Source organism: Euprymna scolopes, chromosome 18 (genome assembly GCF_053919585.1).
Source record: "Euprymna scolopes isolate OS-2025 chromosome 18, ASM5391958v1, whole genome shotgun sequence".
Classification (NCBI taxonomy): Eukaryota; Metazoa; Mollusca; class Cephalopoda; order Sepiida; family Sepiolidae; genus Euprymna; species Euprymna scolopes.
The window spans coordinates 94,428,233-94,444,291 of record NC_136499.1 but is presented as its reverse complement, the minus strand read 5'-3'; the positions used below and the strand labels follow the sequence as shown (position 1 = coordinate 94,444,291).

The 16,059-nt window shown below is 34.5% G+C and overlaps 1 non-coding gene across 1 annotated transcript; it reads right to left on the bottom strand.

The window, feature by feature from the left end:
• Nucleotides 1-12,732: 12,732 nt before the first annotated feature.
• Nucleotides 12,733-12,805, bottom strand: Trnar-acg (transfer RNA arginine (anticodon ACG)). The gene has a single exon. It is a non-coding gene; the product is annotated as a tRNA-Arg (tRNA).
• Between the last annotated feature and the right edge of the window lie 3,254 nt (nucleotides 12,806-16,059).

Below are 16,059 nucleotides of genomic sequence, written 5' to 3'. Positions count from 1 at the left end.
TCTTCATACCAACAGTTCCTATCCAACTCCCATTTCCCACCCATCGGGAGCTGGTCCCCATTTCCCTCCCCCCTCCCTCTCTCTCTCCACATTAAAAAACGGCTTTGTGCCTAATTTGCTCAGTGGGGAAGCAAATAAGTACAAACTGGGGGATATATATAATATATCCACCAATCCACTACACTTTACCGTAAAATTCGGCTAAAACAATTGTTGACGAATTACCTCGTTTGAATCGATATCGTCTGCTTGTGACAATTGAAGCAAAAACCTTATTAGGTATTAAATGCTAAAACATTTTAATACAGCTGGCTAATTGGCTATAAAGTAAGTTATTCCGAACTTTGATCTAACAGTTTAATTTAAAAAAAAAAGAGCTTAACATTTTCTTGTATTTATATTAAGCTTAACATTTTCTTGTATTTATATTAAGAAAAATGTAAGCATCATGCTGAAATAATAAAAATGCCATTCTTAATAAGGGGAGAGAGTTTGACTATTCTAAATTTTCACCTAAATAACCATTTAATGAAAAAAAATGTTTAAAATGTTCTTGTATCTTTTTTATAATTTTTGTTAAATAAGAAAAATCAATAAACTTTGATAACACTATTGTAAGAATCATGCTGAAAGCCATTCTTAATATGGGGAGGGGGGTTAACTATTCTGAAACTTTACCTAACAATGTAAAAAAAATAAGGGAAAAATATATGTATGAACAATAAATATTTCTTCAGTTAAATAAATTATACTGTAAATCTTTTAATAAGGAATAAATATTTATTTAAACCATAATTATTGAAACAGGATTTTACTGCATAAAAACAACGGTTATGGGGAGAAGGGTTAACTATTTTGAACCTTCACCTAAATAGCGATTTAATGAAAAAAAATTCAATGGTCTTGTATCTTTTTTTTGTATAATTTGTTTTAAAATAATAATAAAAAAAAACTTTGATACCGCTATTGTAAGAATCATGCTGAAAGCCATTCTTAATATGGGGAGGGGATTAACTATTCTGAAACTTCACCTAACAATGTAATAAAAATAATGGAAAAAATATATGTATGAACAATAAATATTTCTTCAGTTAAATAAAATATACTGAAAATCTTTAAATAGGAAATAAATATTTCTTTAAATAAATTAAATTGTAAGTAATGAAACTAAGTGTTTTATTTCATATTAAAAAAATTGTCGTGTCCATTTTTTATAGTATTTAAATATGTATGCTCTGTCGGTGGGCATTAGAAGATGATGAATGCCTGTAAAAGAAGCAAATAAAACAGACAAAACATAAATAATAACTATGTAAAAAACGTGAAGATGTATAAATGTTACAAAATTACTCGATTCGGCATTAAATAACACGAAAAAAGATTGATATGCCGTAAAACAAAAGCAAAACAGAACAAGACGTAAAATATGTTTTGACTATGTTACTCAGTGTATTTGCGAATGGTCACTTTGGTTATTTATTTAATAAAGTCATTCTTGACTTTTGTAACATTTATTTCGAAACATATTTTTTGTTGTGTAAATAAAAAGTAAATTAAAAAAAAACATAAAGTGGCACAGTAAACAAACAAAAAAACGAACTCGTAAAGTTAAACGTTCCTACAATAATAAACAGAAGGCATCTTAAATAATAAAGAGTGAACAATAAAGGGAGATAATTCACATTAATTAATGTTTGCGATGATGATGACGCGTTTCATTAATTAATGTTTGCGATGATGATGACGTGACACCGTACGTACAAGAAAATTAATATATAGATACTCTGATATTTTTCTACTGAGCTCATTGTTAGAAACAGCAGCGAGTGAAAAAAGTGTTTATGCGTAAGCGCTCACTTGTTCAGCTCAACAGTTTTTTTGTAACTGACCACATAAGAGATAATAAACTCGTAATATAAAACACTAAACACAGACTTTCTTTCACTCTTTCTTTTTTATACGTTACATTTTAGACGCATACAGGAGCAAACGCACAACAAAAAACAATCACCAAGTAATGTCCACTCAGTGAAGAACACACAGACGCTAATCATTGAACGCGTATACAAACTTATATACAATAATTTTTTTCATTAATAAAGAAGACAGACTAATATACACACATACAATTATGCCTATTCGTTTTACACACACGTAAACGTACAATTCGGAAAACAAACGTTGTAGCATAAATAATGTCGGGCGATACCAGATAACCTTGGAAGCCTAGAAAAAATTGGTTGTTTTAAATTAGATTCTAGTTGAAATAAATGTTTATTGAAAGAACGACTAAATTAATAACAATAATTTAAAAATAGGTCTGACCTCTCGGCAGTGTGACGTAGTCTGATGTAAAAGTTACTTAATGTCACGTGGATCTTACAGTGAGACGTGGAAATTTATTTATTAAGTTAAGTTTAGTTTTTGGAGCTGACAAGAGAAGCTGGGTTCTCCGAACAACTAGGAGGCAGATCGAATCCAACAGACTAGAAATGTGAATAAGATCGATGCTTTTCACTTCAAGAAGAAAAGGACTACCAAAATAAAAATGTTTAAATATTATTTTATCGATGATTTCTGTGTAGGTCTTTTTTATCGGAGAAGTTGAAGATCTTTATTCTATGTCTAATGATCAAAACATGTGCACCAAGAACCTGCTGAATAGAACCGATCGGTCGAGAAGATGTTGCCTTCTTTCAATGTTTTGTAACCTTGCATATGTCCTATGAACTCTCTTTTAAATTCTATACACCTGTTTGCATAACACCTAAAAATCAATATATAAAGATATAGAGTTATGTATAAACGCGTTTATATAAACCTCCTCTGTATTACAACGTGTGCACTTAATTTCTATTGATGGACAAATGCATTAGTTTAACAAGACACTTGTTAGGATTCTCTCAACTTTTGTATTATACGAAGTGTTTATATTTCTTGTCAATAAAACTTAATTATATGCATGATTAACTCTTATTATTCATTCTTTTGTGGTCTACTACCTGTTATATATATTTTCTGTTATATTAAATCGTTGAAGAATTTCCAGGTTTTATACTGCAGGGGAAAATCTAATTGTCAGTAATATTAATATCAAATTTCAAATACAATGGAATCCACTTAAGAAAGACATAACAAAAATAAAATGTAAGTATTTAATAAAATAACTAGAATTTGTTATTGATCGTAAAAGCGAATGAATTCGAATGAAGCCCGTAGCCGTGACTTGCGTTGAATTCTAAAGAGACATAAATGCGATTCTCTTGTAGATGTTGCCGGTGGCTAATGTTGTACGAAAAAGTACGGAACTAACACGTGTTTTCAGATCTGAACGCGTGTAGCTTCCGGCGTCAATAACCTTTCCCTTTTTTTAAAATTACGATCGTATAAGATCATTTGTATATTACATGTGCAATGTGTTAGATTTTAATATATATATATATATATATATATATATATATATATATATATATATATTTAATTGCACGACTTTGTTAACTTTAATTAAATCCTAATATATTTAATCAAATATTTAATTTCTATTTCTATCTTCCTATCTAAATATAACATTGTATACACTATATATATACAGTGTATCACAAAAGTACGCCCACCTTTTACATTTCTTAAAATATTTAAGTATATATCTTCATGCGACAACTCATAAAATGATTTTTTGACACAATGAAAAGTAGTCTGTCTGCAGTATATATAACATAGTTAATTTATTTCCCCCCTAAAATAACTCAAAATATAGCCATTAAAAGCTAACTCTCTGGAAACAAAAGTGTGTACACCCCTACGAAAAGTTGTCAATATAAACATACATGTCAACACTCGATATTTTGTGTGACCACCATCATTATTTAAAACTGCCTTTACACCTCTCGATATGGAGTTTACCAGAGCTTCATATGTAGCCAATGGAATGCTCTTCCACTCTTCAATCACGACGTCGCACAGCTGATGGATATTTGAGTCTTTTCACAACTTTCTTCTTGAGGATGCCCCAAAAATGTTCTATTGTGTTCAAGTCTGGAGACTTTACTCTTAATCTCTTAAGTGGTTGTCTTGGATGTGTGTTTTGTGTCATTATCATGCGTGAACACTGCTTCTACTCTTCTGGAGGAAGGAGATCATGCTTTGCTGCAGTATTTGACTATACATGTTGGAGTTCAAGTTTCCTTCAATTAAATAACTCTCCAATACCTGCAGCACTCTTCCACCCCCAGACCATGACATTCCCACCACCATGCTTGACTGTAGGCATGACACACTTATCTTTGTACTCCTCACCTGGTCGCCACCACATGCTTAAGCCCATCAGAACAAAACAAATTAAATTTCGTCTTATCAGACCATAGGACATGGTTCCAGTAATCTATGGGCTTTGTTGACATATCTCCAGCAAACTGTTTGCGGGCTTTCTTGTGTACTGCCTTCAGAAGAGGCTTTCTCCTGGGGTGACAGCCATGCAAACCACTTTGAGGAGTACGAAGATAAGTGTGCCATACTTACAGTCAAGCATGGCGGTAGGGATGTTATGCTCTGGGACTGCATGAGTGCTGCAGCTATTAGAGAATTATATTTCATTGAGGAAAACATGTACTCCAACATGTACTGCCAAATACTGCAGCAAAGCATGATCCCCTCCCTCCAGAAACTGGGTCGCAGAGAAGTGTTCCGGCATGACAATGACCCAAAAATACACATCCAGTACAACCACTGCTTTACTGAAGAGACTGAGAGTAAAGGTGATAGACTGGTCAAACATGTCTCCAGATTTGAATGCAATAGAACATCTTTGGAGCATCCTCAAGCAGAGTCAAATATCGCCCGCTCTGCGCTGTTGTAATTGAAGAGTAGAAAAGCATTCCAGTGACCACATGTGAAGCTCTGGTAAACTCCATACCCAGGAGAGTAAAGACAGTTTTGAGTAATAATGGTGTCCATACAAAATATTGAGAGTTGAGATGTTGTATGTATATATTGACAACTTTTCGTAAGTGGTGTACCAAATTTTTTTGCTAGGGATTTAGCATTTAATGGCAATTTTTTTAGTTATTTTGAGGGCAGAATAAATTAACTCTGTTATATATTCTGCAGACGGACTACTATTCATTATGTACAAAAAATCACTTTTTCAGTGTTGGCCCATGAAGAGATATATTAAAATACTTGATGAAATATGAGGGTGTACTCACTTTTGTGATACACTGTTTATATATATATATGGAGAGTAGATAATACAGTGGATGTGTTATCGGCAGCTCCAGTAACTCTCGCTTCTCCTATTTTGTCATTCAGTCCTCATTCAATGAGTGATGTTTCTGACAAAGGGTGAAGAAAAAGCTGCTTAAAGGTCGGTACTACTTGGTGACCAGTAGTCTGAGATGTCGGATATTTTTCTGTCTTTGTCTGTCCTTGTTGCCATGTCACTAGTAAGGGTGCTGGAGGTAAACGTTTTGTCTGGGCTGACGTTATCCGCCTGATAGTCAGGGACCCGAACCTTCGATTAACCACTAAGGAGGCTGTCCTATCAGCAGGCGCAAAGTACTGGGACTGCTGTATTGCCATTTGGTGAGTGGATCTGGACCATGCAGTAGTCTCTGGTGGGGCCTCTCGATGCCATACTAGTGGGTAATTGTTACGGCTTTACCTTTTCGTGTGCTACAAATAAAAAAAAAAATTCCTGTCTTTTTATCTCTTACTTTCCCTCTCTGTACTGCTCTAACCAAGTATGCCGACCTATTCCACAAATCCCCAAACCTCAACATGAAATATCTCCAGAATAAAAACTCGATTAAACCTAGAACCCCATCTTCCAGCGTAGACCCCTACTACCAGGTCTCCTTCTCCAATATCAGGGGTCTACGTTCCAACCTTGTGAAACTGGAATAGGGCCGACCACTTCCCTAGATGAGTTCATAATTAATGGATACTCCAATTTAACAGCTAAATCTGACTCCCAAGATCGCCATGGGCATGGAATATGTGCCTACATTAAGGATGGCTTTCCATGTGGCAGGGATATCTCTAGAGAAGATCCTAATTTACCCTATATGTGCTTCAGGGTTGCACTTGCTAACACCACTGCATTTATATTTTTCCTCTATAGGCCCCACAACAGCGGAGTTACTATCCTTAAGAGCATATCTGAGAAAATAGACCACATACTGTCTTCACATCCCTCGGCTAACATCCACATCTGTGGTGACTTCAACGTCCATAACGTGGAATGGCTGACCCATTCAAATAAGACAGATGATGAGGGAAGGTTTTGTCATGATTTTGCCATTGCTTATGACCTCACTCAGATTGTTCGCGAACCCACCCGTGTGCCCGATACACCCAATCAATATGCAAGCCTCTTAGACCTTTTTCTTTCAACTTCCCCTGAGCTATGTTCATGTACCGTTCATTCTCCTTTAGGATCCTCCGACCACTCCGTCGTATCAGTTAAGATAAAAACAAAATGTAAGAAGCCCCCAGACGTACCCCTCCACCGTACTGTATACCGATACTCTATGGCTGACTGGGATAGCTTCCGTACATTCATATCTGATTTACCTCTACACTCCATGTTTAAAAAGGAAGTGTCCTCTATAGTATCAGATCTGACCGAATGGTTAATTGTAGGCATAGACCAATTCATACCATCAAAAAAATTCCAACAAAAACCTAACAGCCAGCCATGGTTCTCCCCAGAATGTGCTGCTGCTATCGCGCACAGAAATCACTTTTTCCATAACTACCAACGTAATAGATGCACTGAGACTAAAGCTGCTTTCAGGACTGCCAGCAACCACTGTAAAAGAGTAATAAAAAATGCAACAGAGCTATATGCCCAGTCTGTTAAATCCAAGGTAGCTGATCAGCGGCTTGGTTCCCACCAGTTTTGGCAAATAACAAATAGGATCCTGAACAGAAGTGTGCGTTCTATCCCAACCATTATCAATGGACCAGAGGTTATCTCGTCAGCGTCAGACAAGGCCAAACTATTTGCCCAAAACTTTGCAGCTAATTCTACCCTATGCGATGAAGGCCATCAACTCCCCATATTTCCTCCTATAACACAGAACAAGCTAGGTAATATACAAATATCCGTGCATGAGGTCGCCAAGCTAATAAAAAACCTAGATTCCAGTAAAGCAACTGGCCCTGATGGCATCCCAATTATAGTGTTAAAAAAGCTTCAACCAGAACTTGCTCCCATACTTACGAAACTATTTAAGCGCTGCCTTAAGGAGAAGTGCTTTCCGACCCCCTGGAAGACCTCATCAGTTTGCCCTGTATTTAAGAATTCAGGTGATAAGTCATCTCCCTCTCAATACAGACCAATAAGTCTTCTCTGTGTTATGAGTAAGTTACTGGAATCAATATTAAATAGAGAAATAGTCAACCACCTCAGCAGAAACAACCTTCTTAGTGACACACAATATGGTTTCCGCTCTGCAAGATCTACCGCAGATGTGCTGACGGTTATATCCCACAGGATTAGTGAATCTCTTGACAAAGGCTTCCTTTCTAGGGCAATTGCTCTTGACATATCAAAGGCCTTTGACAAAGTATGGCATAAGGGTCTACTTCACAAGATTTCCAGCTACGGTATAACTGGAAATGTTTTCTCAATCATTAAATCATTTCTCTCCGATAGGCTCATAAGATTAGTGGTAGATGGACAAAAATCGGAGGCCTGCAATATAAATGCTGGAGTCCCTCAGGGGTCAATCCTCGGCCCAACTCTCTTCCTGATCTACATCAATGACCTCCCTAAACACATACTTAAATCATTCGTTGACATCTATGCTGATGACACTACCATCTACGGCAACACATCAAAGGCTGTAAATGACGAAGTTCTCTCGGATTCTCTCTCCTCTGATCTCGAGCGCGTGGTTCAGTGGGGGAAGATGTGGCTAATTACCTTTAATGCATCTAAAACCAAACTCCTATCCTTACATCATCAACGCTCTGATCCCCAGCTGGCATCAATTGTGATGGATGGCTCTCGTCTGGGTGAGGCCCCATGTTTTGACAAGCTTCTGGGTTTGACCATTACTCCTGATCTGAAATGGAACACGTACATCAAGTCTGTTGCCAAGGTCGCAGGAAAGATGGTGGGATCCTTCTACCGCTCCAGAAGATATCTCACTACTGATGCAATTCTCTATCTATATAAAAGCCAAGTACGGCCAAGGATGGAATACTGTTGCCATATCTGGGCAGGAGCTGCCAAAAACAGCCTATCATGCCTTGACAGAGTACAAAATAGACTTCGTGGTTTAGTGGGGGATGCCCTTTTCTCTAACCTGCAACCCCTCTCCCACAGAAGAGACGTTGCGAGCCTGTCCTTGTTTTATCGTTATTTTCATGGCAGGTGCTCGTCTGAGCTCCAATCCCTGGTCCCCCCTCGCCAAACTTTCACGAGAAACACCCGTCTAGCTGAATCGACTGTGAAAAATTTCCCCCACTCTATATCTGTGCCTAAATCAAAACGCGGATTTCATGAGCAAAGCTTCTTTCTTAGAACTGCACGCCTGTGGAACTCTGTTCCGTCTGCCTGCTTCCCTCCTGACTACAACTTGGATGTCTTCAAGTCTAATGTTAACAAATTTCTAATGAACCGCCCCCCTAATTAAACACTTCATAAAATCTCCTCACTAACGTGATGTACTTGCAATAACCCTTATCCCTGAGTGGCTTCCGGGCCTTGATAAGTGGTGATCACTGTGTAAAAAAAAAAAAATATATATATATCTATATATATATATATATATATATATATATATATATATATATAGGAATATAGATATATTCATATATATATATTCATATATATATACACACATTCATATATATATATATTCCTTTGTAAATTTAAACATTTAAAATGTCAATATATTCATCTATATCTATATGCTATAAAAGGTTAAACTATTCTTTTTTAAGCAAATAAAAATATTGTTGGTTGCAAATAGCTATGGCTAAAGAGATATTTCTTGAAATTACTTTTATAAAACTCCTCGGCTTACCATTCACTGCAAACATGAGTTGTTACAGAAACATTGAGAGCATTGCCAGGGCCGCTGCGAGAAAGGTGAGCCCTCTATACCGTGCTCGAAAATTACTTTCGTCTGAAAATATCTTGTACCACTACAAGGCCACCTTTCACCCACGCATGGAATATTATGGCTGATGCATCTGCTACTAATCTCTCGCTCCTGTACAGGGTTTAAAATGGAGTCACCAACCTGATAGATTCCGAACTATCATCTAAGCTTCAGCCTCTGTCCCATCGACAGAAATGTTTCATCCTTCTGCCTGTTCTATTTTAATGGTAGATACTCCGACGAACTACACGCCCTTGTGTCCCCTCAACGTAAATACCCCCGAGAAACTCACTTCCGGTTTCCTACTTTCCCAACTATAGTGACACACAGAAGTTCAAATGGACAGATATCATGCTGCTCAACTTCCTTCATAGTCTCTTTTCAATTATGTCCCTATATCAAAGCGGCATTGTGCCTTGTTTTGGATGAGAATGGAATAAAAATATATAGAGAGTAAGTAGGACCGAATTAAATAATCCAAATATAATAATAGGAATTGGGAATGAATAATAAGTTATAACAGTATACAGGCATCAAACAAATTAAATAAGTAAATTATTAAGCATAAGTAGTTTATTTAAATAACACGAAAGCATACATTTTTGCACATTTAAGTTCAGTACATTATTTTACGCAACATATATTTAATAGAACATAACTTTAAATTCATAATTTAAGTATATTTACCTAGTAATTATAGAGGTGTATATAATAAATTTTAAGCTTACACTTGTAATTAATTAATAAAAAAACACGCATATAAATATATATAAATTTACATTGAATTGGTTAGAAATCACGCGGTTAAAAATGGTTCAAGGCGTGGAATACAAGGAAAAAAGTAATTTAGTGATACATAACCTTCAATTAGACAAGGTTAAACTTCATAAAATATAATTAATGAAGAAAATGATTATAATATGTAAAGGGAGATAATAGGATACGTTTTTTATACTGAATTGTGTTCCTAACAAAGAAATGAAAACTAGCGTAATGAAAAAGTAAGAAATCTCTCATATAAATGAAAATAAAAATTCATTATTATAACTAAATTGTATCAATTGATTGATGTCTGCTTAAACCTATAAGTATACATAATAAAATAATTATTTATTCATTGTAATAATGAGGTTAAGGCCGAACATATTTACACTTATATAAAATAAATTAGATTAAGAAAAATTGAAAACAAATTCTATAAATTAAACATTAGTTTAAAACTTTAATACACCAATTATAGATCAAACTATTGTTAACATAATATTATGCAATAAACATTAACTATATTTCTAAATAATAAATTAAAAAAGAAATGAGATATTTTAGCCGTAAATATAACGATATATACACACGTTATTAAGGCGTGTATAGCTCTGTCAGAAAAATTAAAACCGGCGTTTTAAATATCATAAACACCATGCAACTACTCGGATTTGTTGTTCGGATTAAGTAATCATGTCCAAAATATTTTTCATTTCTATTTTATGTTTATTAGTTATTATTCTTCTGATGAGTTAGAGCGTAAAATATTTAAAAAACTAACATCATAATTATGTGATTGTTTCTACGTTACGAAAGAGGTACTCACAGGAATTGAACGTTTTAAATGCTGAAAGAAATAAACGGTAAGATGAAAATCTTGGAATGTGGAATATATAGTTTTTTCATTGATTTGTATATGATTTGTAGTTATATGAAAACACCTCGAGTTTTATAAATAAAATGATTGTTATAAATAAAGGCTACAATATAATTACACTAGCAGGACTCGTGTACTGATGTTGCCCAGTTAAAATATGACCCAAAGTTACGAAACAGCCACGATGAAACACTCGCCAAAAAAAAAAAAATCTTTAAAAATCTAATGCATTATCGTCAGCCACGTAAATTATTGACTATGAATAAACAGATTAAAGAATATTAACACTGAAATATCAGCAGGTGCTAGTGGTTGCCACTGTAGGTTCAAGGAAATTATGGGCACTGTCAGCAGTGACCAAAGTGAAAGCACCTGCCTGCTACTGTCGTGCATTGTTTAGCAGTGGACGGTAGTGGAATCAACTGGTTGTCATTGCTTGCGCTGGTAGTTTCTAGCGAGTAGTGTTACTGTAAGGCGGTTTATAACTGTCACTATCGGTGCATAGCGGTCATTGTCCTTCACTGGCAGCAGAGACCATTTTCGGCCTAAATTCGACTGTTCCAAAATTAAATTGTCTGACACTGGATGCCATGAATTAGCCTGTTTTCAAATGTCCAGTACTGTAATCCATTGGCGTGTTCTGAAATCTAATGGCAGTTGTGACTGTTATTGCTGGATTGTGGTGTTTAATTGTGGACACTTGCTGCCTCAACAATTCTTTGTCACCGTCGTCCAGTGTCAGTGAATGGCGGCCCTGACGGACGTACTGTTTGCTACGTTAGTTTAGATTTTATATTGCAACATGTGTTTTCTTAAGAAGGCTTGAGACGGACCCTGTCATATTTTACATATTATGTCCAAGTAAAATCAAAGTGTATACGGTAGGTATTGTTTTTTGAATTATTAGATGTCTCCTATGATAAGACTGTTAATAAATAATAACGTTATTATTTAAGCGACGTCTGTAATCTGCATAAGTATATATGCCGTTAATGCTAAAAAATGAAGGTGATCAGGTATTTTAACTTATTCTATTTTAGAAAATATGTCAATGCAAATGTGTTAAATTATATACAGAAACTCATAATCACATTTGTTATATCGAAATATTTTTCAAAGACGCAATTACATTCAGTTAATAAACGTGATGCGCAAGCTAATGATGGCACAAGCAGTCTCTAAACAGTGCCTATAAAACGAAGCGCAGTATATAATATATTTTTACTTGTTTTGATATTGCGCTGTCAGGTTTGGAGGAAAATTGGAGGGAATATTGAAGCGTTTGAACAGTCGAATCTAAATTATCTTTCTCAAAGAGCCTATAATGAAGTAACAGTGTGGCACATATGCTTCACGTAAAGAATTGTGTAAAAGTGTTACGTATAAGAGGATCGACTAAAAACATAAAAAGAAGATAAATATAAAGAAAGAAAATAAAAAGGAAAAAGAAGAAAAAAGAAAATAGAAAAGATGGAATTAAAACGAAGGAGAAGAAAAGAAAAACAAAGCCAAAAATAGGAGGTGAAAAAGAAAAAGACAAAAGAAAAAAATAAAGACGATGAAAAAGAAGAATATAAAGCAAAATGAAAACGAGAAAAAAAGGAAAAGAAGAATTAAAAGACTGAGAAGAAAAAAGAAGAATGCAAATTCCAATATATAAAGACGACGAACAAGAATAAGGAAGGGTATATATATATATATATATATATATATATATATATATATATATATATATTATTATATATATATATTATGTTACTAGCGGCTGCGCCGTGTCGGCACACATAACGCCGAGTCAAACACAAAGTCGAATATGCTCAACATCAATTACATTTAACATCGTCTTCTCATCAACGCTGTAAACGCGGAGTATGGGAAATTCCCATATGCACAAAACAAATCACTGAATAAACCAAAATATCCTAACTAAGTGTAAAGATAATGAGTAAACCTTGGATTAAATGAGGATTAAAATTATTACGAACTTGCCAGGATTCGAACCTGGAATCTTCTGATCCGTAATCATACGCGTTACCCACTGCGCCACAAGTCCTGCCTGGATGCCGGAAGATGATACCGCAACTGTATACAGACAGTTCTAAATTCCGTTGACAGGGGTGGATAACTTTTTCGACAATTCCACGAAACGGTCCAAAAACTCTGATTTCAGTGTATTGTGTGAGTCGGCCTTGTTCGTTATGAACCGTATATAGATAACGACAATCTAGGGGCTTATAATTTTCAGGGGGAGAAAAATTCAATTCCGTGCATCCGTTTGAAAGTGTTATTGGTATATATACACGCACACATAAATAAATAAACATTTAAAATTTTATTAATAGTGGAGGTCCTGGATATACCTTAAACTATATTCGATGGTGAAGCCCCAGATTTTGGGGAGTGAGGAGCCACCCTTTAATTCTGACCCAGAGAGGTAGTACCTGCTAGGGTCCCAACTATGGGTTAAATAGAAACCGACTTGAAAAAAAACAAAACAAATATATTCTATTAAAAAATTTCTTCTGAATCACTGGATTCGGCATTACATAACCTGAAAAGGGTTGATATGCCGTAAAACAAAAACAATCAACCAACAACCATTAATACTGGAATTGTCTCTAATATTAAATACGTAATTCACATGAATTAAAATATCAGATTTTAGCGTATCTTACGATCGGGCAACGCCGGTTGGCCTGCTAGTGTTATCATAGAATATATATATATTTGATAGTATTTTTGACAGAAACATATTAAGTATTGTAAGCATTTTACATAAAAAATAATCTTTTAATTTTAGCTTATTTCGACGATTCCACAGAGATATATACTTTATAATATGCAAAAATCGAGAAGTATTTCGAAACAATTTTAACTTATAAATTTAGATTCGTTTTTATTCTTTAGTTCGGCTTAAATGAGTTCACATAAATTTGCAGTAAATAGACAATTACGCAAATTGAATTTTGAGATTTTTTCGAAAGTGTGTTCCATTTAATGGATTAGAATTCTATGTATGAGTTTATTTGCATATATATGCATGTATATATATACATATATATATATATATACATACATACATATATGTATACATACATATATATACACATTTACAAAAATTAATATATATATATATATATATATGTATCTCTTGTTTACACAACTATACCGGCCATTAAAATTAGGGAAATTTTCATATTACCTGATATATAACGGATACAATGCTGTTTTACATTTACATTTGTTTTCTTGTATTTAATACCAATAAGAATTTGACAGTTATTAGGATTGCTAGATTAGCCGATTTAATTTACTCTGTTTTAATGGCCGATGTAATTATGTAAGCAAAACCTATTGAGATTTCTCTAGTAGTTTGTTGGTACGGATCTATCAGTTCTACATTTCATTCGCCCAGTCGTCTTTATGTTGCCTTCCATTAGGGATGTAGTAGGTAGTAATCCTTACCTAATTTTGGTTTTACAATTTTCTTCTCCAAACGTCAATGTAAATGTCTAATTTAAAATTAAACTTATAAATCATAGTATGCAAAAACACATTCCGCCTAGAATAAGTCAAACATCAAATTTTAACCTATATTTTACCACGCTATATTTATGAGCTAGACTATCTATTATCGGAAAAGTATTAGGACTTAAAACTATATTGTGATAATCATAAAGATGATTAATTTCTCTCACTCTCCAGGGAAGATTTCGTTTTTTATAACAGGTTAAAATACATTAAAAAAAGGAAATATTATTACAAGTGCGTATATATATATATATATATATATATATATATATATACACACACACACACACACATATATATATATATATATATGTGTGTGTGTGTGTGTGTGTGTGTGTATATATATTAAAATGGATACAATCCGACGTCATGATGTGAACAGGAAGCGGAAGACCGGAGGCTCGACGTTTCGCCCGTATTATGCGGGCTTTTTCAAGAGGTGTGGTCACTGACGAGAGGGTCGATATTTTTAGTTTTATATATAGTGTATGCAAATAGAACTATTATACAAATATAAAAAAGAACAAATATATATTTATTAACCAGTGTCTAGATTATTTTCGTGCACTCAAACCATTGATACCGTCTTACCGAAACGTCACATAGACGCATAATCGCATATGGCTAACGACGATAAAATCATTATCACGCCTGCAGACAAAGGTGGCGGTGTTGTAATTATGGAAACAACAGAGTACAAGAATAAATATTTCAACTCTTGCGAGGTAAAAATACATAAGAAGAAACTAATTCCGGTACAATACAAATAGAAACTGATAAGTTCAACAAAATGTATAAGAAATTAATAAACAATAATAAAAACTGGTCTGCCTACATAAAGCACCACCCTATAATTCCAACCTTATATGGACTTCCTAAAACTCATAAAATTAACACACCAATTCGCCCAATTATCTCAGGTATTGGCAGCACCACACATAAAATAGCACGAGCAATCTCCAAACTGTTAACTCCATTATTAGGCACCATCAGCAAATCCCACATTAAAAACTACGGCGACCTACTCAATAAAATAAAAAATCTTAATATGAAAAACAAAACTCTAAACAGCCGTGACATAGAATCTCTATATACGAACACCCCCACTAGGAAATGCCTTAATCCACTTCATAAACACCTCAACAAAATAAAAAATCGAATTACCTCTTCCAATTAACATATTAATAACCACTAGCAGGACCCGTGGAAATTCCACGGTAGTTAAAATATTTTAAAACACATCAGTAAGAAATTCCTTATTGTTATATTACAAAAATGAACGTATGGAAGCAAGTAGAACAAAGAACTTTAGTTTAAACTTTTATTGAAGGTCAATGCGATCGTAACTGATGCTGTTGATATTGTTAGGAAGTGCTGGTGATTATTGAGGCGGTGACAGGGACGTCGATCAGCTGTTTGGAGTGAGAATAGTGGTCAGTCAGCAGGTTCTTGGGAGTCAGACTGTGAATTTAAAAAAAAACTGTGACATTGTTGATATCGATTTTGTGCAAGTTCTGATGACCCCAAGTTGTTTAATATTTCAGGACATCTTGGATTACATGTATAGGTAAGGAATAGGTCTGGCTTTACATATTTACAGCAAACTGCAATTGCATCTTGATACAGATGTTAAAGATTCCATTGACTTCCTGTAAACGAAGATGGTAGAATAACTGGTACACCAGAATCGCCATCTTTATTCCTTGCTAAATGATCCATTAAGCTAAAATATTGAGCAGCTCTTGGTTGACTTTGATAGCTTTTAATGAAGTTAAA